At 49.0% G+C, this 23066-nt stretch overlaps 1 protein-coding gene across 2 annotated transcripts in view; it reads right to left on the bottom strand.

The window, feature by feature from the left end:
• The window catches only part of PCBD2 (pterin-4 alpha-carbinolamine dehydratase 2), a 52717-nt gene that overhangs the window by 17673 nt on the left and 11978 nt on the right, over window positions 1-23066 (bottom strand). The gene's annotated exons all lie outside the window — the stretch shown is intronic.

Below are 23066 nucleotides of genomic sequence, written 5' to 3' on the forward strand. Positions count from 1 at the left end.
GAGGGCTCTCGGAGGTTTTGGGGGGGACTGAAAGGAAGGGTTTAAAGTTTCAGTCTTGAAAGAAAAAGTGCAGGAACACATGTGTATTCGGCAGATAACAATTCACTGAAAATATTTTAAATCAAAACAAAACGCCTGTCTCACCAAATTTTTATAAACTTGGTTGGGGAAGAGGAAAACAAACAATTGTTTAAGGGTGGTTTCAAATATTACTTTCTGCTGTTACTGAGAATTTTCAAAGCTCTTCATGCTCCATTGGGGACGGCTCTGCTTCACAAGCTGTTCTGGTCGGTCCTGCCAAAGAAATGGTCTGATACACTTTATTACAACTTTATCAATCTGCTTACCCAGGCAAATATATATAATTATCTTTGCCCATAAAGACCAGCGTAAAAGAGGATCCCTCCACTGAAAGCAGTGAGACCACTAAAACATAGAGGATCAAACAGGACCAGTGTACACCAGCCACTGGCTCTCTGACCCAGCTTCCCTGCCATCCACAAGGCAAAATCCTAACCTGATTCCAGCCGGCTCAAACGTGCAGACCCAAGCCACCGTGACCCACGCCATTTTCCAGCCTCTCACGGGCATCTGTACAGGTATGGAGGCAGCAAGCAGTGACGGTTCTGTCACAGCCTGGAGCCTTTGATTTGAGAAATTAAAGGGAAAATATATTTGCAGAGTATCCTTTTTCAGACAACAGATACTCGGTAACTTGTGTTTTAAACTTGATACCAGGCATGTTTATGAAAACATAAGGGACCAGATAGATTATAAATCTGCAGTACTGCGACAATCCAAGTTAGTGCCACCAACAGTGGATTTTTGTTAAAAGTGGGTCTTTTGGGCTGGTGCCGCGGCTCAATAGGCTAATCCTCCGCCTGCGGCGCCAGCACCCCAGGTTCTAACCCGGTCGGGGCGCCGGATTCTGTCCCGGTTGCCCCTCTTCCAGTCCAGCTCTCTGCTGTGGCCCGAGAGTGCAGTGGAGGATGGCCCAAGTCCTTAGGCCCTGCACCCAAATGGGAGACCGGGAGAAGCACCTGGCTCCTGGCTTTGGATAAGCGCAGTGCGCCAGCCACAGTAGCCACTGGGGGGTGAACCAACAGAAGGAAGACCTATCTCTCTGTCTCTAACCCTGCCTGTCAAAAAAAAAAAAAAAAAAGTGGGTCTTCTTTGCCCTAACACACTCATAACCTGGACTGAGGCCCCATGATCTCTGTACTTGACACACGCACACCCAGGCTTTTAGAATCACTTCCAAATCAGCCATGCTGTTCTGAAATCACAAGGGCTAAGGTCAACCACTCTACACATGGGAAGGGGGTCTCCGAGGGCAAGGAGCCTGTCCCTGGGCCACAACGAGACCGTCACCAAGCCCTGACTTCCTCACAGTCCAGAAGCTTCATTCATTTCCATTAACATGTGTATCAATGGTTATCCCAGCAACTCCATTTCCGCATTTACATCCCAGGGAAAGCCTCACACCTGCACGTGAAGAAACACAGGACACTTGCTACAGACCTGTCAGCAACAACACACACTAGGAAGAATCTAAAGACCCATCAAAAGCAAAATGGATAAACTGTATTTAATTTATTTAAATATCTCATTCGCAGAGAAACAGAACATTCCAAAAACTACTTATCAGACACAGTGCAATACGAGAGGAAGAAGATCAGCCCAGGAATCTAAAACCTAGCTCTAGACCCAGACTTCAGGATGTGTACCTAACACATGGCACAGTGCCCCCACCCCCCATGCACACACACAGTTACCTGCAGTTTAAAAACCCTACCAAGGCCAATGCGGTGGTATAGCGGGTAAAGTGCCACCTACAGTGCTGGCATCCCTTATGGTCACCAGTTCTAGTGCTGGCTGCTCCATTTCCAATCCAGTTCTCTGTTATGGTTTGGGAAAGCAGCAGCATATGGCCCAAGGGTTTGGGCCCTCGCACCCATGTGGGAGACCTGGAAGAAGCTCCAGGCTACTTGCTTTGGATCGGCCCAGCTCCACCTGCCAGGACCATTTGGGGAGTGAACCAGCAGACGGAAGATCTCTTTCTCTCTCTCCATCTCTATCTCTGTAACTCTGCCTTTCAAATAAATAAATCTTTAAAAAAAAAAAAAAAAAAAAAAAAAAAAAACCTATAGCAAGCCAGACTGGTGCTGCGGTATAACAGGTTAAGCCCCTGCCTATATGCTGGCATCCCATATGGTCGCCAGTTCGAGACCTGGCTGTTCAGCTTCTAATCCAGCTCCCTAGTAATGTACTTGGGATAGCAGCAGAATATGGTCCAAGTGCTTCGGCCCCTGCACCCACATGGGAGCCCTGGTTTCAGCCAGGGCCCAGCCCCAGACATTAAGGCCATTTGGGGAATGAAGCAGTGGGTGGAATATCTCTCTCTGTAACTCTCTGAAATAAATAAAAAATAAATCTTAAAAAAAAAAAAACTAGCATGCACAAAGAACACAGTGCCTCTCATTACCATCTGATTACTTCAGTATTAAATATACATTAATAAAATAAAAAAGCTTTTCATTTTTGGCACTGCCATGGAAACACCTGAATGTAGACGCTCTCTGATCAAAACATGTTCTTGGATCCTAGCATCTGACCGCGGCGTCTCACTGCTCAGTGCAGGGACAGAGGAGAGAAGGGGAAGCCGGCAAGCACTCAGGGAACAACTCCTCTGGGCCACACCCGCCACGGCTGCCATTGTACAGCCCAGGGCAGGGCGGCTCCGGCAGGCTGCAGACTCACGCCCCTCCTCAAACTTGGGCTGGGACTCAAATTCAAGTCCACCCGAAGGCCCCTTGCTTACCGGTCTAAGTACAAATCCCAGCTGTCAGGTCATGCTTTCTCCACTTTTCTCTTTTATCTGAAAGTGGATTATAGCAAAACAAGTAAATTCTAGCAAAATTTCTGTATTCTACTCCCTTTCTGTGTTTCCCACAGCTGTGACTTTCACTGAACTGCGTATCCTGAACAAAACTGCTATTTACAGCGAAGCGCCCGACTCACTTTCCACAGCTTGTGGTCTTCTTCACCCACTTTCAGGAGCTGCCGCCTCCACAGAGGGGGCCACTCTCTCAGAAACCACTCCATGTGAATGCTCCATCATGTCACAGATGGACTGGGCACCAGCGCACCTGCTGAAGCCCAACCTCTGGCTATGAGTGCTCTGAGCGTGCCACACGGTGCAGTCTCAGGAACATACAAGGAGAGTCGTTATAATGTGGGGACTATAATAAAATAAAAAGCCTTTTTAAATCCTTCCCAGTGCCTAGTGAAAACATCAGTGTGAAGAAGTTCTCTTCAGCTGAACACCTATTAAGCAACCAATTGTTTCAAGAATTAATGATGACAAACTTGATAGAATAATTGACCCACCAAGCTGGAAATGATAGGCACACTGTCACAAAATCCTCTTAGATGCAGGCAGCATGAGCTACAGAAAGATCCCTACAGCACATTTCTCAGGGAACTAAGTTCTTACACTCAAAATATGACCAACAGCTATACCTGTGAGTGTGGACACATCTCCCACCTCCACACATACACAACTGTGGACATGCCTCCCACCTCCACACATACACAACTGTGGACACGCCTCCCACCACCACACATACACAACTGTGGACACGCCTCCCACCTCCATATACACACACAAACGCACATGACTGTGGACACGCCTCCCACCTCCACACACACACACATGACTGTGGACAGGTCTCCTACCTCCATATACACACAACCTTGGACACGCCTCCCACCTCCATATACACACACACATGACTGTGGACACACCTCCCACCTCCATATTCACATATACACACAACTGTGGACACGCCTCCACCTCCATATACACACACACAACTGTGGACACGCCTCCTACCTACACACACATACGACTGTGGACAGGCCTCCCACCTCCATACACACACATGATTGTGGACACGCCTCCACCTCCATATACACACATGACTGTGGACAGGCCTCCCACCTCCATATATACACATGACTGTGGACACATCTCCCACCTCCATATAACACATGACTGTGGACAGGCCTCCCACCTCCATATACACACGACTGTGGACAGGCCTCCACCTCCATATACACACATGACTGTGGACATGCCTCCCATCTCCATATACACACATGACTGTGGACACATCTCCCACCTCCATATACACACATGACTGTGGACACATCTCCCACCTCCATATAACACATGACTGTGGACACATCTCCCACCTCCATATACACACATGACTGTGGACATGCCTCCCATCTCCATATACACACACGACTGTGGACATGCCTCCACCTCCATATACACATGGTTATGGACATGTCTTTACCTCCACACACGTAACTAAACATGTCAACTACCTCCACACACACACGGTCATGGACATGCACCCCCTTCCACACATGTGACTGTGGACATGCCACCCACCTCCACACTCAGCCCCTCTTTGCCCAGAGGGCCACTGGCTCAGGAGCTGTGAGAAAGCCGAGGAAGAGGAAAGCGACAGAGCTTTCTGTGTTTCCGACTTCAGTGCTCAGAGAACACGGAGCACCACTCTGAAAGACCCACGCTCTGTTCTCACAACCCTGATGTCTAAAGAACTCCACAGTGAAGTCAAATTCCCCCTATACCCTCCTGGGCAGCTTCACCTCATTGCAATCACCCTCCTTAAATGTGGGGACAACTCCAACCCTGGAGTTCTGAGAGCTAATCCTCACTGAAACCTTGGAAGCTACAACCAGCTGCAAATCCAGAGTTAGAAGCAAACAAGGGGCCAGTGCTGTGGCGTAGTAGGTTAAGCATCCGCCTGTGGTGCCTGCATCCCATATGGGAGCCAGTTTGAGTCCCAGGTGCTCCACTTCCAATCCAGCTCCCTGCTGATGGCCTAGGAAAGCAGCAAAACACGGCCCAAGTATTTGGGCCCCTGCTCCCACGTTGGAGACCCAGAAGAAGCTCCTGACTCCTGGCTTCAGATCAGCCCAGCTCTAGCCATTGCAACCATTTGGGGAGTAAATCAGCGGATGGAAGATCTCTCAGTCTCCCTCTCTCCATCTGTAACTCTACCTCTTAAGTAATAAATAAATATTTAAAAAAATAACCAAACAAAAAAATATAGGCTGTGACCATGCGGGAGTGGCACGGGAACAGAGACACTGGATGGTTCTGAAGAAAGCACATGGCTCTGAGCCACGGGTCACGACACCAACAGGGCCAGCGTGGCAGGCACCTGCCCTCAATTCCCGAGGCTAAGAAAAGCGTACCTCACAATCTTTAGAATTTGAATTCATTTCATTTACAAAAGTGGCATTCTTTACCTTTGCATGTTCCTGATTTTTTTTTTTTTCTTAACTTTACTTGAAAAGCTAAGAGCCAGAGACAGACAGAAAGCTTCCATCTGCTGGTTCTCTCTCCAAATGCCCACACAGCCAGGACTGGGCCAGGCCAAAACAGGAAGCAGTAAATCTAAGTGGTTCTTCCATGCGGGTGGCAAGGATCCCAGCACCTGAGCCATCCCCGCTGCCTCCCAGGTGCCCAAGAGCAGGAAGCAGAAGCTGGAAGTGGAGCCAGGATTTAAACCCAGGAACTCTGAGACGGGATGCAGACGTCTCAAGCAGTGTTTAAGCTGCTCACCCCCACTCATGCAAAACCTGACAGAAAAGCACCCGGAGTTGCATGACACAGCCAATCGTGGACCGAGAAGCAAGGGTGGGCTCAGGGTGCAGACCCAGCCCCTCTCCCTAGACGGTCTCTTCCGCTCAGCCTCAGCTCTCCGACCGTGGGAAGGAGGAGGCAGCCCAGTGACCCACTGTGTAGTATCGACCAACACGAGGAGAAAAGTGCTGGGTTCTCAAGTGGTTTAGAAGGAAAAAAAAAAAAAATCTCATAGCACCCGTCAGCCTCTTAGGGCAGCAATCATCGTGTTAAGGAAGTGAGGGCTTGCGTCTATGGCCAGACCACCGTGGACACACCCGCTCTCGTCTGACCTCGGAGGGAAGGGAGGGCTTGTTCTTCCTGGTAGCGGCAGAGAACGCCTGTGCTCTGTCTGGCACACAGGGCCTACCCGGGAGCGGAGAAGTCTCTCACAGGCTCCAGGAGAACTTAACGGTCCAGCTTCTCTCAGTGTCAGAGACTGTGAGACAGGCCCAGGTCACAGCCGTCAGCCTCAGCCCTTCCACAATGCACCTCCTTGGACCTCCCCACGCGTCTCCCGTGAAGCTGTGCCTTCCCCAGCCGCTGTGCAGGCCTCAGGCCCCCACGCTGGCTGCTCACGGCAGATGCTGCACGCAACCCCTCTGGCCTCTGTGTCTGCAGAGCGGGGCTCCCTGCACCATTCCTCCTCCTCCCTGCCTCAGGTTTCCACTAAAACTCCCTCCAAAGATGATGAAGGCTCCTGCCAGGAACCAGCACACACCCAGGTACACCACACAGGCTCAACAGCTTAAGAACACAGACTTCCAAAGATTTCAAAATGTCCAAAAAAAATCAACAAAACTTGAAAACGAGAAAATAAGTACATTAACACAGGCTTGTAATAAAACTGTAAGTCCTGCCTGTCCACCTGCTAAGAAGTCGGCAGTCCTCCATGACAGGTACAACACTGAACTGTTTTAAGCTATTTTTGCAAAGTCTCTGTCTGGCGATTTCTCTTAAAATTTAATGCTGGCCAGCGCTGCGGCTCAATAGGCTAATCCTCCACCTTGCGGCGCCGGCACACCGGGTTCTGGTCCCAGTCGGGGTACCAGATTTTCCAGGCCAGCTCTCTGCTATGGCCCGGGAAGGCAATGGAGGATGGCCCAAGTGCCTGGGACACCCGCATGGGAGACCAGGATAAGCACCTGGCTCCTGCCTTCAGATCAGTGCGGTGCGCCGGCTGCAGCGCGCCAGCCGCGGCGGCCATTGGAGGGTGAACCAACGGCAAAGGAAGACCTTTCTCTCTATCTCTCTCTCTCACTGTGCAAAAAAAAAAAAAAAAAATTTAATGCTATCCTGCATTTTCTTTACATATATTTCCTTTCAACATCAAACACAATCAGGTATATTCCAAATATGCTTTTTTCAAAAACAATCAAAATATAATAATGAATTAAGGATCGATCTGTTCACAAACCTGACAATAGGGAAAATGAAGCACACATATGCCTTTCATTCATATTTATACTTAGGTTACTTCATTTAGGCAAAACCTTCAGATTCTAGATCTGCAACTAGGCCCCACTTTATTAAAATGCTTTAAAAAGTACAGTTAAGGCCGGCATCATGATGTAGTGGATAAAGCCACCACCCCTTGTGACACCGGCATCCTATATGAGCACTGGTTCAAGTCCCAGCAGCTCTACTTCCTTATAATGGACTGGGAAAACAGCGGAAGATGGTCCAAGTGCTTAGGCCCCTGCCAACCACGTGGGAGACCCGGATGAAGCTCCTGGCTTCAGCCTGGCCTGGCCCTGACTGTTGCACCCATCAGTGGGTGGAATACCTCTTTTTCTCTCTCTCTCTCCCTCTCTGTAACTCTATCCAAATAAATAAATAAATCTTAAAAAGAAAAAAGCCTAGCTGAAGAGTTTGTTGGTGCAATGCCTTTCTTCTGTGACTTGTAGTTTTACAAGTAGTCAGTGAGTCTAGATATATGAAAACAAATGGGGAATGGTTTGGGTTTTAATGTAATATTTTAAAGCCATGTAATAAATTCCCTTACTTACACTCTAAATGCATATTTATTAAAAGTAATTAAATGTTCCAAACCTCTCCGACAGTACTGGGTGTCCTAATTCCACTCCTCACTCTCCTGCCACTCCCCAGCACCAGCTCCCCGGCCTCTACTCTCACACAACCTAAGTCAAAGGTGAATTTCCATTCTAAGTCAAACTCTACTCCAAATAGCCCACCCAACACATAAGACTACCAAGCAAACAGAGGCTTCCAGAAAATGGGAGAAGTCGCTAAAGAGTGACACGAGACACCTCCCAGGACACTGGAAACCGGCTATAAAATTCCACAGCCCCACGGACACCCACGTCCCCTTTGTAGACAGAAGACAGTCGGTGAGAAGGCTCCTTCAGTCTACGTTGGACTCCAGTGCTCAGAGAGAAGGCAGTCAGCGCGACCAAGCCAACGCTGGCTTTGCCTGACACCCCCGTCAAGGGCAGCAGTGACGGATTTGAGACACGCGTGATCAACACTGACAAGGGTGGCGTGCTGGGTGTGGAGACGTCGGGAAATCAGACTCTCGGACCCCCACGCTGCAGAGCTCAAACGTTTCCTTCTGTGAGCAACACCACCAGCACTAACAACTTTTGGAAATAAGGTTTGATTCTTGGCTCCCAACCGGACAATTTCGTTCTGCACCAGAAACACTTCCATGCAAGTTCCCAAAGTCTTCGGGCGGCTTCGTACTGATTTCAAGACACAGTTTCCTTCCAAACCCAGCTAAATGAAAGGCAGAAACCAGCAAATCAAATAACATACATACGCTGGTTTGCCGTTTTATGAAAAACAAATGAAGAATTACACTCACATCACGCTGATACACCGAGAGGCTGCCAGCGGTTCTCAGGGCAGATGTAACATTTTAGCAAATGTGATTGTTTGTGAACGAAATAATTCTGATCAAAAACTTAACTGCAGCCCCAGTGAGCCCTGGACTGTGTCACCCTAATCCGCTCTGACAGGAAGCAGTGAGTGGAGATTCCTACTGTGAACGCAGCACATGTGAAAGGTCAGCTCTGGCCTGGGACTTCAAACCCGTTAACGTGTAAAACAGTGTGCATTAGAGCCCGGAACGGCCGGCCGCGGGATTAGCGGATGTCCGCTGTGTGGGTCTCATGTGCTCTGGGCAGGTAACAGTTAATTGGCAAACAGGCAAAGGAGCGTGGCTTTCTTCTTCTTTGCTCTTCCCAACGTTAACCGGCAGAGCCCAGCCTTAATTACAGCCCCGGAATACTGCCGTATTAGATTTGCTACGCGGCCTCAATGTCGCTTCTCAAATAAAGCTCATCTCTAACACTCCAGTGAACGCACAGTTGCACGCTTCTAAGAAATAAACGTGTACAGATAAAACGAGTGAAAACAAAGTTCACGTAAAATGGATATATTTGTTCATCTAACAGCAACTATTGTAGCCAGACTTTGTCAAAGGAGGATTTCATTAGAAGAAATATGTACTTTACTCATACAACGATCTGAAAAGTCAATTACCCAGTACTATTTTGTACAGATTAAAAAAAATTCTAAATGAAAATGCAGTTAATACCAGTTTGCATTTTTCAACATGGAACACTATTTATGAAAGAACCAAGCTAAATATTGCCTTATAAGTCAAAGCACGCAGAAGTACTTTATACCTATTTAGTGCTATAAAATTGGTCCAATTGGCTTTAAATTACAGCCATTTCTCCTCTATCTCAACCACTTACAGCAATGAGGCATTAATGAGTGATAAAAGCTGGCCCCGCAAGCCGCAGCGGCTATTTTAGGATTTAACTCATTTCTGAGCTGAGGGGAAATAATGCGCCTCTCTAAAAATAAGCAGGTCTTCTAAAATAAGTTTCATTTCTAGTCTCAAAAGCGGCTTTGGAAGGTGTGTCTTCGGCCCCGGGACACACGCAGCCTCCGGTTCTTTACAGATGAAACTGGAGACCCTAAAGGTGGCTCCACGGTGAGGTGGCCTCATCACACAGCTCCCTTCGCAGCACCCACGACGCCTTCACAAACAAAACCAGACACTGCTCCCAGCTGCCACGGACGACTGGGGAACCACCAGCTTCTCAGGGTTCTGCTCACAGCCCAAGATCTGAAAACTTGAGTGGATTTGAAAATTCCAGAATCCTCCTGATGGCTGTGCTACACACAACTGTCTGCTGCCCTGGGCCAAGCGCCGTCCTGGGCTCTGGGTCACAGTCCCTGCCCACCCAGCTCACAGTGTGGTGCACAGGGCAGAAGGGTCAATGCTGAGGAGCCGTTAGGAAGTGAGGGAGGCAGAGGCGAAAGCAACCAAGAAAGGGCAAGAGAGACCAGAGTTGAGCACCTCCATGTCATGTCTCTCCCCGGACATCCAAGCAGAAACTGTAGCAGCCACAGAGGCACCAGGAAGGCACCTCAGTTACCCATGGAGCCCAACTTACCCTGGGTACTCAAAGAATAGGCATCGTAATTCACCAGAAAAAATAGCTAACAAGGTTCCAAACCGGTCACCAGCGGTGTTGCTTTATACTGCTAAGTGATGAACTACACCTGCTAACACACTAAATTAGAATTTTAGCCCACTCTTAATCATTTTCTTTCATCACAACTATTTCAGCCTATTAACTCTTGTCTGCCATTCCACTTTCCTGATAAGACTCAAAAAAGCTTACAAGCTTCCCTCTACTTCGAAGGGAGATCAACAGAGCAGAAAGTAATTCCCAGCTCCAAACAGGTATACGGCGGCAGGCTCTGTGGCACAGCAAGCTAAACAGCCAATTGGGTAACCACATCCCATATCGGAGTACCTGGGATCAAGTCCCACCTCCACTTCCAACCCAGTTTCCTGTTAATGCACCTGAGAGGCAGCAGATATCTGTCCAAGCACTTGGGTTCCTGCCATCCACATGGGAGACCCAGATGGAGTTCCTGGTTCCTAACTTAGGCCTGGCCTGGCCTTGGCTGTTGCAGCCATTTGCGGAGTGAACCATGGATGGAAGATGTCTCTTCCCTCCCCCCCCCCCCCCCGCCACTCCAATGTCATTCTGTCTTTCAAATAAATAGATAAACAAACACCTAGAATTGTGTTTAAAAAGTAAACAAATACAGCGGGCGCACGCAGGCACTCAAGGTCAGGGTCTGTGCTGAGGAGCCTGAGGTGCCCTCATCTCCACCCCCAGCACTCACTGGATCCCTGGTCTTGCTCACAAGAAGATTACTGCCCAAGGTAACCACAACTACCAGCTAAGAAACAGACCTGGCTTATTTCTTCACTGGGGTCTATCTGTTTGCATGGTTTAAAATGTACAACGTCCAGAAGGCTGAGTATACACGTTAATTCGGTTCTGGACGGTGAATTAATTTCTGCAAATACCAAGAAACGTGTTAGCAGGTTTCTCTTTCAGGAGCCCTGTCGAATGGGAGGACAGCAAGCAAAGTCATCATTCAATGCCCATTTGCAGGAGCAGATTCTCTGTAACTTGTAAATTATGCTGATTTATGGTGAATCATATTGTATTCACAAATGCTGGAAAGTTAGTGAACAACATGATGTAATGACACCCCAAAATAATTTTCTAACTGCAGGTGTGCAGGCCACAACATGTGGGAGATGACTCAAAGGATAACGGGGAATAAAGCGGTTTAAGAAGGGTCGTGCCAAGGAGGGAAAGAGGTGAGGGCATGCACCCCCGTTCTCCAAGGCCAAGAGGCCTCTAGAGCAGTCTACTCCTGTACAGGCAGCGGCGCACTACAGCAGCGCCAACGGCCACATTTAAACAAGCAAAGGCAAAATGCTTCGTAATTTACAGCAACCCAATCACACTGCTCATTCTTTTGAGGTTAAATGCTACTGACATAAGCTACACCTGAATCCAATCAGTGCAGAGACGTTGAGAAGATTCACACGAAAGGACTAAATTTGTCACAAATGGGTTGGTTTCCGATCTCAATGTAGCCAAGTTGCTCGACTCTGACCTCCATTGAACAAATCAACTTAATGGGCACTAGGAGTGCTATAAAACTTAACAATGGAGTGATTTTTAACTTTTAAAATATAGTTATGAAACAAAATGTTGGATAGCTTCTACAATACTGGAAATCAAATTAAATCTAGATGTTTTTTAACAGTCTTGACAGATATAATCCTAGTTACCATGTAAATTTATGGTAAGCTGCTGTGATATTAGCCACAGGTGCTACTTTAATATATGAGCCGCATCTGGCTGGGAATAGAATTTCTCAGAGGACTGAAAATGACCTCACTATCAGACAATGGAAGGGAAAAAAAACAAGACCACTGTGGCATATAAAATGCTGAAGATGTGGCCCACAACTAAATATTTCACATAAAATTCATTTTAACTCTGCAGTTGTAGGTTAAAGGATATTATGCTTTCAATATTTAAGAGGCGTAGATATATTTCAACCAAATAGCCAAAAGATTAAGAATGGAAGACAGTTATGAATACCCTGGCTATGTATATAATACTAGTTTTCCAACCTTTGATCAATGTCGGAAAAAATGATGCACTCAGACTTGAAAAGAACATTTTTTTCATGGTTCCCAAGTACAAGACATGATTAGACACTGCCGAGCAGACCAGACCAGTGTAACGATTACTGAGCTGTAAGCAGCAGCAGCTCTCCAGGGCCTGGCCAGCTTCACTGGGTGTGCTTTTAAAGTTCTTTGGAGTCATTCATCACACCCAAGAAAACATTCTCACCAAGAGAAACTGTTTCTAAAAATCCTAACAAGTCATTGTCGTGCTGAGTTTGAAGACCGGCACTGTCACCCATAGGCAAACACGAGTCTCCTACCTACCCAGCTCAGACACAAGAAGATGAACGTGCACAGAACCCACAACGGTTTGCTTCTAAGAACCCTTCCTGAACCATTTGAAAGCCATCATTTGCCCGAGAACTGGCAAGTGTGGAAATGTGACAGAGGATTTACAAAGATTTAATTTCCTATGAAATAACTCTTCCTGAATTAAACAAGCCTTCTTTATCTGGGGGAAAAAAAAGGTCTCTAAAAGAGAAACATTTCTCTGAAAATGTTCCCTACACCATTGCACTAAGCTGTGAGGACGGTGGTTACAAAGCCCTGTAACATAACATTTTCCTTCTGGGCTTCTCGAGTCACTTGAAGGGCTTGATTTCTTAGCTTCGGTAGATCAGCTTTATCCAGGTGATGATTTCCATTTGCTTTGTTAACAAGTGACTGCTCTAAGCCTGACCCCAGGGGCATCGAGGTCCTGAGCATCCCCAGGACGGTCCCCTCACGCCTTTGTGCTCAACTGACAGCAAGAACACGCACAGCACTCAGAAAAGGCAGCTCGCAAGCTTCGCCGAGAAGATGGTCACCGCATAAAGGCAATGGCTAACTTAAAAACGGCCTTTCCATTCAGTCCGACAGTGCAGAGAACCTACAACAAAAAAAATCACAGGGTGTTAAGCCACTGCTTGCAACACCAGCAACCCATGTGGGAGTGCTGGTTCAAGTCCAGGCTCCTCTGCTTCTGATCTAGCCTCCTGCTTACGCATCTGGGAAGGCAGCAGAAGATGGCCCATGTGCTAGGGCCTCGCCCCCCATGTAGGAGACCAGAATGGGCTGCAGGGCTTCTACCTTCAACCTGGCTTAGCCTTGGCTGTTGTGGCCATTCGGGAAGTAAAACAATGGATGAAAGATCTTTCTCTTTCTTCGTCACTTTGCCTTGCAAATAAATCTTTTTAAAGAAATAAAAATCAGGAAGCAAAAATATTTTACTGTCATGGAAACTGCTTACCATGCACAAAAATAAAAAGAGCAATTGACCCAAAAGTACATACAGTATGACCCCAAATACACACACGTACACATAAACACAAACAAGTTATTCTTTAGTGGGCAGAAGGATTATAGGTCTATTGCCTTCTTTGTGTTTTTTAAATTATAAAACATATGATACAGTTAGAAACAAACAAAACACATTCTATTTCTGAAACAGCTGAACACACCACATAAGCCTAACAGGCTGGTTCCAGCCTGCTAAAAGTTAGAGGAGGGGCTCATGTCGGTGGGGTTGGTAAAATCCACGTATGTGAAAGCCTCTTCTTGAATCTTGCAGTTTAAAACAGAAAAAAAGGGGAGACAGACTCTCAAGCTTACCAACACCCAGAATCTGGGGCCAGCACTGTGGCACAGTGGATTAAGGCTGCTACTTGTGATTCCGGCACGCCACACCAGGGTGCCAGCTCATGCCCCATCTGCTGCACTTCCGACCCAGCTCCCTGCCAAAGTGGCCTGGAAGGGCAGCAAAGGACGGCTCAGGTGCTCAGGCCCCTGTCACCCACCTGGGAGGCCAGGGTAGAGTTCCTGTCTCCTGACTTGAGCATGGCCCAGCCTCAGCCTTTGTAGCCTTTAAGGGAATGAACCAGCAGATAGAAAAGAATGCTTTCTCTCTCTCTCTCTCTCCCCTCTCGTTGTCATTCTTTCAAATAAATAAAAAATAAATATTAAAAAAGTGGGGGGGGGGTGTGGCACAGCGAGTAATGCCACCACCTGAAACGCTAGCATCCCATATGGAAACCGGTTCATGTCCCAGCTGCTCCACTTCTGATCCAGCTCCCTACTAATGGCCAGAGAAAAGCAGTGGAAGACAGCCCAAGTGCTTGGGCCCTTGCTATCCATGTGGAAGACCGGGAAGAAGCTCCTGGCTTTAGTCTGACCCAGCCCGGGCTGTTGTGGCCATCTGGGGAATGAACCAGAGGATGGAAGATGTCTCAGTCTCTCTCTGACTTTCCTTCTCTGTCACTTGCCTTTCAAATAAACACATAAATCTTTTATGTGTGTGCGTATATACACATACACACGCACACACAGACTGATGCCCAGGGTTGGAATGAGAGCCCCATCACCCACCTGCTCTAAGTCTGAGCAGTTAACTCCCCTAAGTTTTCCACCATTTGGAAAATGGGGACAGCAACACCTGACCTTACGAGGCAGCTGGGCAATTATCATAAAACAACCTGTGTCACTTCAGAGGTCACCTAACAATGAGCAACTACCAGTGAGACAAACACTCATCAGTGCATAAAGTAACTTTGTGATTCTCCAAACTGCCACAGAGTCAACCAGCACAGCTGTCTTTGAAGTCAAGGATGCGATATAAAGAGTGACCACTGGGGCCGGCACTGTGGTGCAGCAGGTTAACACTCCGGCCTGAAGCGCCCGCATCCCATATGGGCGCCAGCTCTAGTCCCGGCTTCTCCACTTCCCATATAGCTCTCTGGTATGGCCTGGGATAGCAGTAGAAGATGGCCCAAGTCCTTGGGCCCCTGCACCCACATGGGAGACCGGGAAGAAGCTCCTGGATCCTGGCTTTGGACTGGCACAGCTCTGGCCACTGCAGCCAATTGAGAAGTGAACCAGCAGATGGAAGACTTCTCTCTCTCTCTCTGCCTCTCCTCTCTGAGTAACTCTTTCAATTAAAATAAATAAATCTTTAAAAAAAAAAAAAAGTTACCACTACACAGAATGATCTTAAAGCAGTATTTTACATCAAAATTTCCAAAACTAACTCCTAAAAATATATCTAATCTATGTATAACTTTTGTATGGTCATAGACACAAGAAAGGAAAATGAAGGGCCTGAGATTAAAAGAGCTGTCTGGAAACACAAATCCGCGTCTGGAGGCTAGCAGGTGAGCAGGCCTGTGGCAGCTCCCGGGCAGTGCATTGTGGGGACCTGGAGCAGCTGCCATGGGCCCTCAGGACAGCAGTATTCACAGCAGACTGTGGCTGGGGGTGGCTGAGGCCGTGGCGCCACAATCCTGAGCAAGCTCCAGCCTCGGTCGCTCAACACTGCAGGCCACAGGCAGCCACATCCTTCCACGGCACACCCAGCAGCGCTCTCCAGCGAAGATCAGCCTTCTCACCCACCCACAACAGCAACTGAGCAGCCAGAGACATTGAGCACAACTAGGAACCACAGGTGTCCAGGAGTACAGAGGCGCAGGAGAGAAAGGTCCCTGCTGAGAGTGGATTTAGAGAAAAGCCTGCTAGAGACAAAAAGGTGGAAAACATCGAATTCCCCTGTGGCTAAGGGCATGCACTACAGTGAACCAGATTATGGGGTCCCGTGTGTTCAAAACAAGCAACATAATGCAGGACTGAGACCTGGGGGAGGGGGGATCACGTATGGCTGGCCCAAGGCACCTCAGACCTTAGCTGGAGAGACACGCAGGACCCCACTGCATGACCTCAACCGCACTTCCTCTAATTCTGCCACTGGACTGTCACCCTAGGCAAACCACTTCACCCCCAGGCCTAGTCACCGTCTACTTTCTGACTCTGTCATTCACAATTTCAATGTCAAAGCTCTAAGATGCACAGGTTCAAGATCAAAACCAGGCTGAAGGAACCCCCAGAATAAGGTAACTCAAGGATCGAATTCCGGAAGGAAAGAACAGACGAGCCAGGCGATCTGCATGAAGCACAGGAGCACAGCGCCTCCTCGCCCCCAGGCTGGCCTGCGCCCCTGCCCCACCCCACCCTGCTGTGCTCACCCACAAGCCCAGCTGCTTGCTCCAGCAGCAGCCCTGGGTCCTCCCCTTATGTGGTGTCTCCACAGCCCTTGCTTCCTTGCGAACGTTATCTTCCTGACTTCCCTTCTACTGCTCAGCTGTCTTCTGCCAGCTCCTCTTCCATCCAAGCCCTACACAGACTCGGTAGTTTGCACCTGAGCAACTCATCTACTACCTGGGCTTTTTCCTTTATATACGTAAGACTCCCCAGTAACCTACAACCCCGGCTGGGAGTTCCTGACTCAGACATAAACGTACCTTCTTCAAGTCACTCTGTCCATGTCTCACGGCAGGTCACACTGTGTCTACACCAGAAACCTCGAGGGCTATAGCCAATCCCGCTCCTCCCCCACACTTCTGCAGCTCAGTAAAGGTCCCTTCCAACCGCTGGGTCCCTCCAGGCTAAGAGCTGCCTGCCATTCTTTTTTTTTTTTTTTTTTTTTTATTTGACAGGCAGAGTTAGACAGTGAGAGAGAGAGACAGAGAGAAAGGTCTTTCTTCCGTTGGTTCACTCCTCAAATGGCCACTACAGCCGGCGCTGCGCCAACCCGAAGCCAGGAGCCAGGTGCTTCTCCTGGTCTCCCATGCGGGTGCAGGGGCCCAAGCACTTGGGCCATCCTCCACTGCCCTCCCAGGCCACAGCAGAGAGCTGGACTGGAAGAGGAGCAACTGGGACTAGAATGCGGTGCCCATATGGGATGCCGGTGCCGCAGGTGGAGGATTAACCAAGTGAGCCATGGCATTGGGCTCCTGCCTGCCATTCTTAACACCCTCTGCTTCTCCTCCTTAGCGCCCACCACCACCTTCGCAAATCAGAGGAACCTGGCCATTTTCTTCACATTTGTGTTTTCTCTAAGAGTTCCATGTGCCACCACTGGCTTTTGATCAGGCCGACTCCTCAACACAGCTCTGCCCACTGCACTTGGGCTTCTCCGCTTCTCCCGAGGCAGCTCCAGTCCCCTCTCTCCTGCTATGTCCACCCCAGAGAACATCTCGCCTGGATGAATTCAACAGCCTCCTTTCCGGCTTTTCCCTCTACTCCATCCTCTACGTCCTCGGAATGACTTTTTTTAAATGCATCAGTTCACTGTTTGAGTACTGAGGCCTTCCCTACCACACTCCTCAAACAGAACCAGATCTCCCAGCACCCACACCTTCTCCGTCCATGCTGCCTCAAGGTGTGTCAGCCAGTCTCTCAGTATAAGCCTCAGTTTCCTTGTCCGTAACATGAAGAAAACACTATTTACTCCACCAGGTTTTATGCACCTGCCCCACAGTTTAAGTGTTCAGCAAGTGCCGGCTGTTAGAACCGTTCATAGCACTGCCCATAGCCTATGGTTAGAAATTCACTTTTCTGGCGCTGGCGCTACGGCATAGTAGGTTAAGTGTGGGCACCACATATGGGTGTCGGTTCAAGTCCCAGCTCCCCACTTCCAATCCAGCTCCCTGCTAATGCACCTGGAAAAGCTGCTGAGTATGGCCCAAGTCCTTGGGCTCTTGCACCTGCATGGGAGACCTGGAAGAAGCTCCTGGCTCCTGGCTTCGGATCAGCACAGCTCCAGCAGTTGTGGTCATTTGGGGAGTGAACCAGCAGATGGAAGACCTTTCTCTCAGAATCTCCCTCTTTCTGTCTATAACTCTGCCTCTCAAATGAATAAATAAATCTTTAAATAAAAGAAATTCACTTTTCTTTACTCTGAGTTCCATGAAGATGGGAACAGGACCTGTATGTGTAACTACTCACTCAGCATCCCACAGACTGTCTGGTTCACAGTAAGTCTCAGTAATGGTTTACTATTGTCAAAGATACAAAAACCAGCGACAACACTCCGGAAATGGGTAGGATGTGGCTAGGTGAGGGCAGGGCTGGGGGGTGGGTGCAGACGGGAGAAAGGAAGGAAGATGTCGCGGTTGCTCCAGCATGGCCACTGATGTGGGAGCCTCGGCCAAGGTGCTGTCCAGGCCCTGGCTTACCCACTTCTCCTGTGAAGGGATGACCAGGAGGCTTCTCGGGCACCTGGCAGTTCTAACATCTGAGCAAAGGGGCTCCTTGCAGAGACGCAGAGGAAGCACTGACGGGCGGCTCCAGAGACCCTCTGGTAAGATGATGGGCATCTTGGACGACACAGAGGAAGGCGCTGGGCTTTTCTGAGCAGAGACCAACTTGGCCACAACAAGCAGCCAGTGGAGCAGGAGAGCCTACAGGTGACAGGTGTCGGTAAGCTCCTAGCACAACTCTAGAAGGAAGGCAGTGCACCCAGACCGCAGCACAGTCCTGGTGAGAGACGCTAGAGGCCTGGACCGGTTCTGGGTGACTGACGACTGAGATCACTCTCCAGCGTCAGGTCTGAGTGCTGCTGCTGGGACAAACAAGCTGAAGGGAAGACAGAGAGATGGGGGTTTTCTTTCAGGAAGCTTCAACCCTGGGAAACACTGTGTCAATAATACTTTGGAGGAGGCCAAGGATTTGCCCTGGACCCCACAAACCAAACCAATATGGAGTTTAACTGTAGAAACCAAGCTGTGGCTGGTCACAGACGACTCTGTACCCAGTTAACTGATTAGGATGCAAACAGTAACTCATTAACCTGCAACCAACTGACTGGTGGCCCAGACTGAAGCCAATCAAGGGTGTTCTGTGTCTCACTTCTGCCTTCTGACAAATGCTATCTGACCGTGTTGCTGGTCGAAGTTCTAAGAACCTAATCTGGCTGGGAACGGCCTCTCCCATGAATCAGTTTTATTTTATTCTGCCTAGCTCAAACTTAACTAATGTAATATGCCTTTGGAATTTTCTTCTTTTAAAAAAAGTTCATTTATTTATTTTCATCTATTTGAAAGGCAGAGAAAGAGAGAGCTTCTATCTGCTGGTTAACTCCCCAAATGCCCACGACAGCCAGGACTGGGCCAGGCCAAAGGCAGAATCTCAGAACTCAATCTGGGTCTCCCACATGGGTGGCTGGGTCTCAAGCCCTTGAGCCATCCTTGCTCCCTCCCAAGGTGCATTAGCAGGAAGCTGGTTCAGCAGTGGAGCAGCCAGGACTCGAACTGATACAGGATGCAGGGTGGCCCAAGCAGCACTGGCTTAATCCACTGCGCTAGGTCATGCCTGCCATAAAGAACATTTCTTTTAACGTGCTAAACCTGGAGGCCAGCACTGTGGCGTACCAGATAAAGGCACTGCCTGCATCGCCAACATCCCATATAGGTGCCGGTTCAAGTCCCGGCTGCTCCACTTCTAATCCAGCTCCTTGCTATGGCCTGGGAAAGCAGTAGAAGATGGCCCACGTCCTTGGGCCCCTGCATGCACGTGGGAGACATGAAAGAAGCGCCTGGCTTCGGATTGGCCCAGCTCCAGCCATTGCAGCCATTTGGGGAGAGAACCAGCAGATGGAAGGCTTCTCTCTCTGCCTCTGCCTCTGCCTCTCTGTAATTCTCTGCCTTTCAAATAAATAAATCTTTAAAAAAAAAAAAGGTAAACCTGGAGGAGAGTCCACCACAAGGACTGCCCCCACCCTCAGCCAATCGCAGTCCAGCTTGCGGAGCCCAAGTCAGGGTCCTTATTTCTCCCAACACAAAGAAAACTAGATGTGCCCTCTTTCTTCCTCTCCCTGACCGACGCCCCCCGCTCACCTCTCCCTTGGCTCCCTCCTTCACAGAAACCTGCCGGGTCTTCAAGGACCAACTCAAGGCCCCCCTTCCCCAGCAGCCACCCTGGAGGGCACCCCGCTCAGCTCACTAGTGCTTCCCAACTTACTGCTCACTGACGTGGCAGTCTGAGCAAACCACCACAGAGCCGCCACGGTGGCACAGAAGGTTAAGCCACCACCTGCAGTGGCAGCCGCCCACATGGGCGCCAGTTCAAGTCCAGCTACCCCACTTCCAATCCAGCTCCGTGCTAATACACCTGGGAAAACAGCAGAAGATGGCCCAAGTGCCTGGTCCCCTGCACCCACGTAGAAGACCCACAAGAAACTCCTGGCTTCAGCCTGGCTCAGCCCAGCCATTGTGTCCATTTGGGGAGTGAACCAGCAGATGGAAGATCTCTCTCCCTCTCCCTCTCCCTCTCCCTCTCCACACCAACACTGGGCACCACTTCTGTTCCATCTTCCTGTTTGCGACCTGGGCCCAGGGAGGTACGAGCCGCTCGACGGTTGCCAGCTCAAGTGCCTCACTGCACTCACTGAGCTCCACAGAGCCAGACCCTGCGGCTCCTGGACCAGGCCGACTGGGGCTGCTCCAGGCCTCTGGTACACGTGCACAGCCAGGGCTACAATGGCCAGGAAAGGGCGTCTGAGACCAGTCTGATGAATGATACTGCAGAAGGCCACCGTCTCGCCCAGCTGGCTGAGAGCACACAAGCAAACATGTTCATCACTGGCACTTGCTGTTCTGATAGGATCGATGCCAACAATACAATTAAACAGCCTCGAGTTGCCCAAGACTGACACCTGGGTTATTCCCTGACAAGCACAGCTCGGTAAACAGTCACCGCCCTAGAGGAAACCCATATAAGGAAAAAAAATCCATATAATGAAAAATAAGATCTCTCTTGGGGAAAAAAAAAAGTCCCTTCTTTTTCTAGATCACAACAGGATCTAGAAATGCTGCTACAGGAACCAGGGATGTGAGTCTGCAACCTGCTACCTGTGACTTGACCCAGCGTGGCCACAAACAATTCCATGATCCCAGTCTGGTTCATGGGGCAGCACGCCCCGTGCTAGGCAGGAGTTCATCGACTTGTAGACCTGGGAGCAGGTCCACACCCAGCCGTGGCTTTTCTGCACAGCCGCCTGCTGATGCAGGTCTGGGGAGGCAGCAGGGAAGGCTCAAGTAACTGGGCTCCCACCACCCACCTGAGGGGCCGGGACTGAGCCGGCAGCTCCCAGCTTCAGAGCAGCTCAGTCCCAGTCTCTGACAGCATGTGGGGAATGAGCCAGCAGAGGAGGGCTCTGTCTCCATCTTTCTCTCTCTCTCTCTCTCTCTCTCTCTCTCTGCCTGCCTCACACATGAATTAATTTTTCTTTTAAAAATGCCCCATTCCAACACAGACCGGAAGGACTAGATGACAGTAAATTATCACCTGCTGCACAGAGAAGAGGATGCAGGAAAAAGAGCACAGACGGCTCGGAGCCAGGGAAGAAGACCCTCACTCACCTGTCTGCGCTGTGGGCCTGAAGTCCCCGGAGGGCCCGCAGCCACTGGCCACCGCCCAGCCACGCAAGGCTGTATGTGCTGCTGAGGGGCAAGCAGATGACACGGCCACTCGACATCCATGCTCCGGAACATCTGAATCACGTGTCAGTGTCACAGCCCACAGCACCCAAATCCTGCCAACCAAACTCACTGAGCAACCTCAACACCACTGATAATGGCCACGTTGGAGCAGAGGGCAGGCTACCAAAGAAAAACAGAACCAGAATGGGCAAAAGCAAGACTGCAACACTTCTAAGTTATTATTTAAGGTCTCCTTTCAATTATTTTCTGCCGTTATTGAGCCAGCAGTCCATTATTATTAATTCATCTTCAGCCTATTTAAGGGGCACCAGCAAGGCAGGCTGAGAACGAACGCCTCAGTAATTTTCTCTAACTCTTGAGTGTTATTTTCTTGTCAGTTAAATTTAAAGCAACCCATTTGTGACCACTTTATACCAAGTTAATCTCATCTAAAGTGCTTCACAAACTCTAACAGCTACACTAAGGTTTTATACTAATGAGAGCAATTTACATAAATGAAATTTATGTCAATGCATTTCATGACAAATTTTTTATTTTATAATAATTATAGTACTTATATGATAACATCTGTTGATATTCACAGTCTAAACCTGGCAAAGATTTAAACCACAACATTTTCCATGCATCATGTACATTATCTGTGAAAAGCAATAAAAAAAAGCAATGAATGCATTAATCATACCAATATCATCTGCAAAGCATAAATCTGAAATACCTTTCACGTCAGCCCAAAATGCCTTTTTATTTTTTTACACACCTGATTTTACGCCATCTGTAAAAAGGCAAGACAAAGACTGTTGAGGAAATGATATTTCTTGGCTGTTTGACTTTTACAAAATACTGGGGCTAAGTTCTGTAAACAGAAGATTTACAACATGACTAAGAAAAACTGATGCAGTTAAAAGTCCATTTTTATTAAAGGACGGCATAATGACCGCAGTGTTTGCACGCCGCAGCGCGCAGGCGCACTCGCACTGTTGACACCTGTTTCGCATTTCTTGACTATCTGCTGCACGTGCTTCCACAACATGTGTCGGGTCCGCACCGACTGCACGACACAAACAGCGAAGCAAGACGCTCAGGGATAACACTTTAGGCTCGCATCTCCCCACCTTCATGGGCACTGAGACCCAAGCTCAAGCCACCACCTGACAGCACCCACACAGCCCTGCCCAGGGCTCCCTGGGACTCCAAAGTGAGCACCCACACGACCCCACACAGACATGTGCCTCCATGCCTCAACTTTGAGGGAACGTTTGCTAAAATACGAGTACCCTTTCTCAGAGTTCCCGTCCACTGCGGTTACAAAGCCCTCAGTGGGCCCGACTCAAACCCAAGCTATCGTGTGCGACAGCCGCACACGTTTTCTCTGCACCTGGCCCCAGACCCACAAACTAAGTCTATTCTTCAGAGGCAAAACGACACTTTCTGACCTATACAATGCCCACCATTAGGAACATCCTCTCTGGGGGTGCTTCCCACCTGAGCACGCAAAATGGCTGCTTTGCTTGGTGGTTAGGGATAGGAATGTGCTTTGGCAGGGCCAGGG

This window comes from Lepus europaeus, chromosome 4, assembly GCF_033115175.1.
Source record: "Lepus europaeus isolate LE1 chromosome 4, mLepTim1.pri, whole genome shotgun sequence".
Classification (NCBI taxonomy): Eukaryota; Metazoa; Chordata; class Mammalia; order Lagomorpha; family Leporidae; genus Lepus; species Lepus europaeus.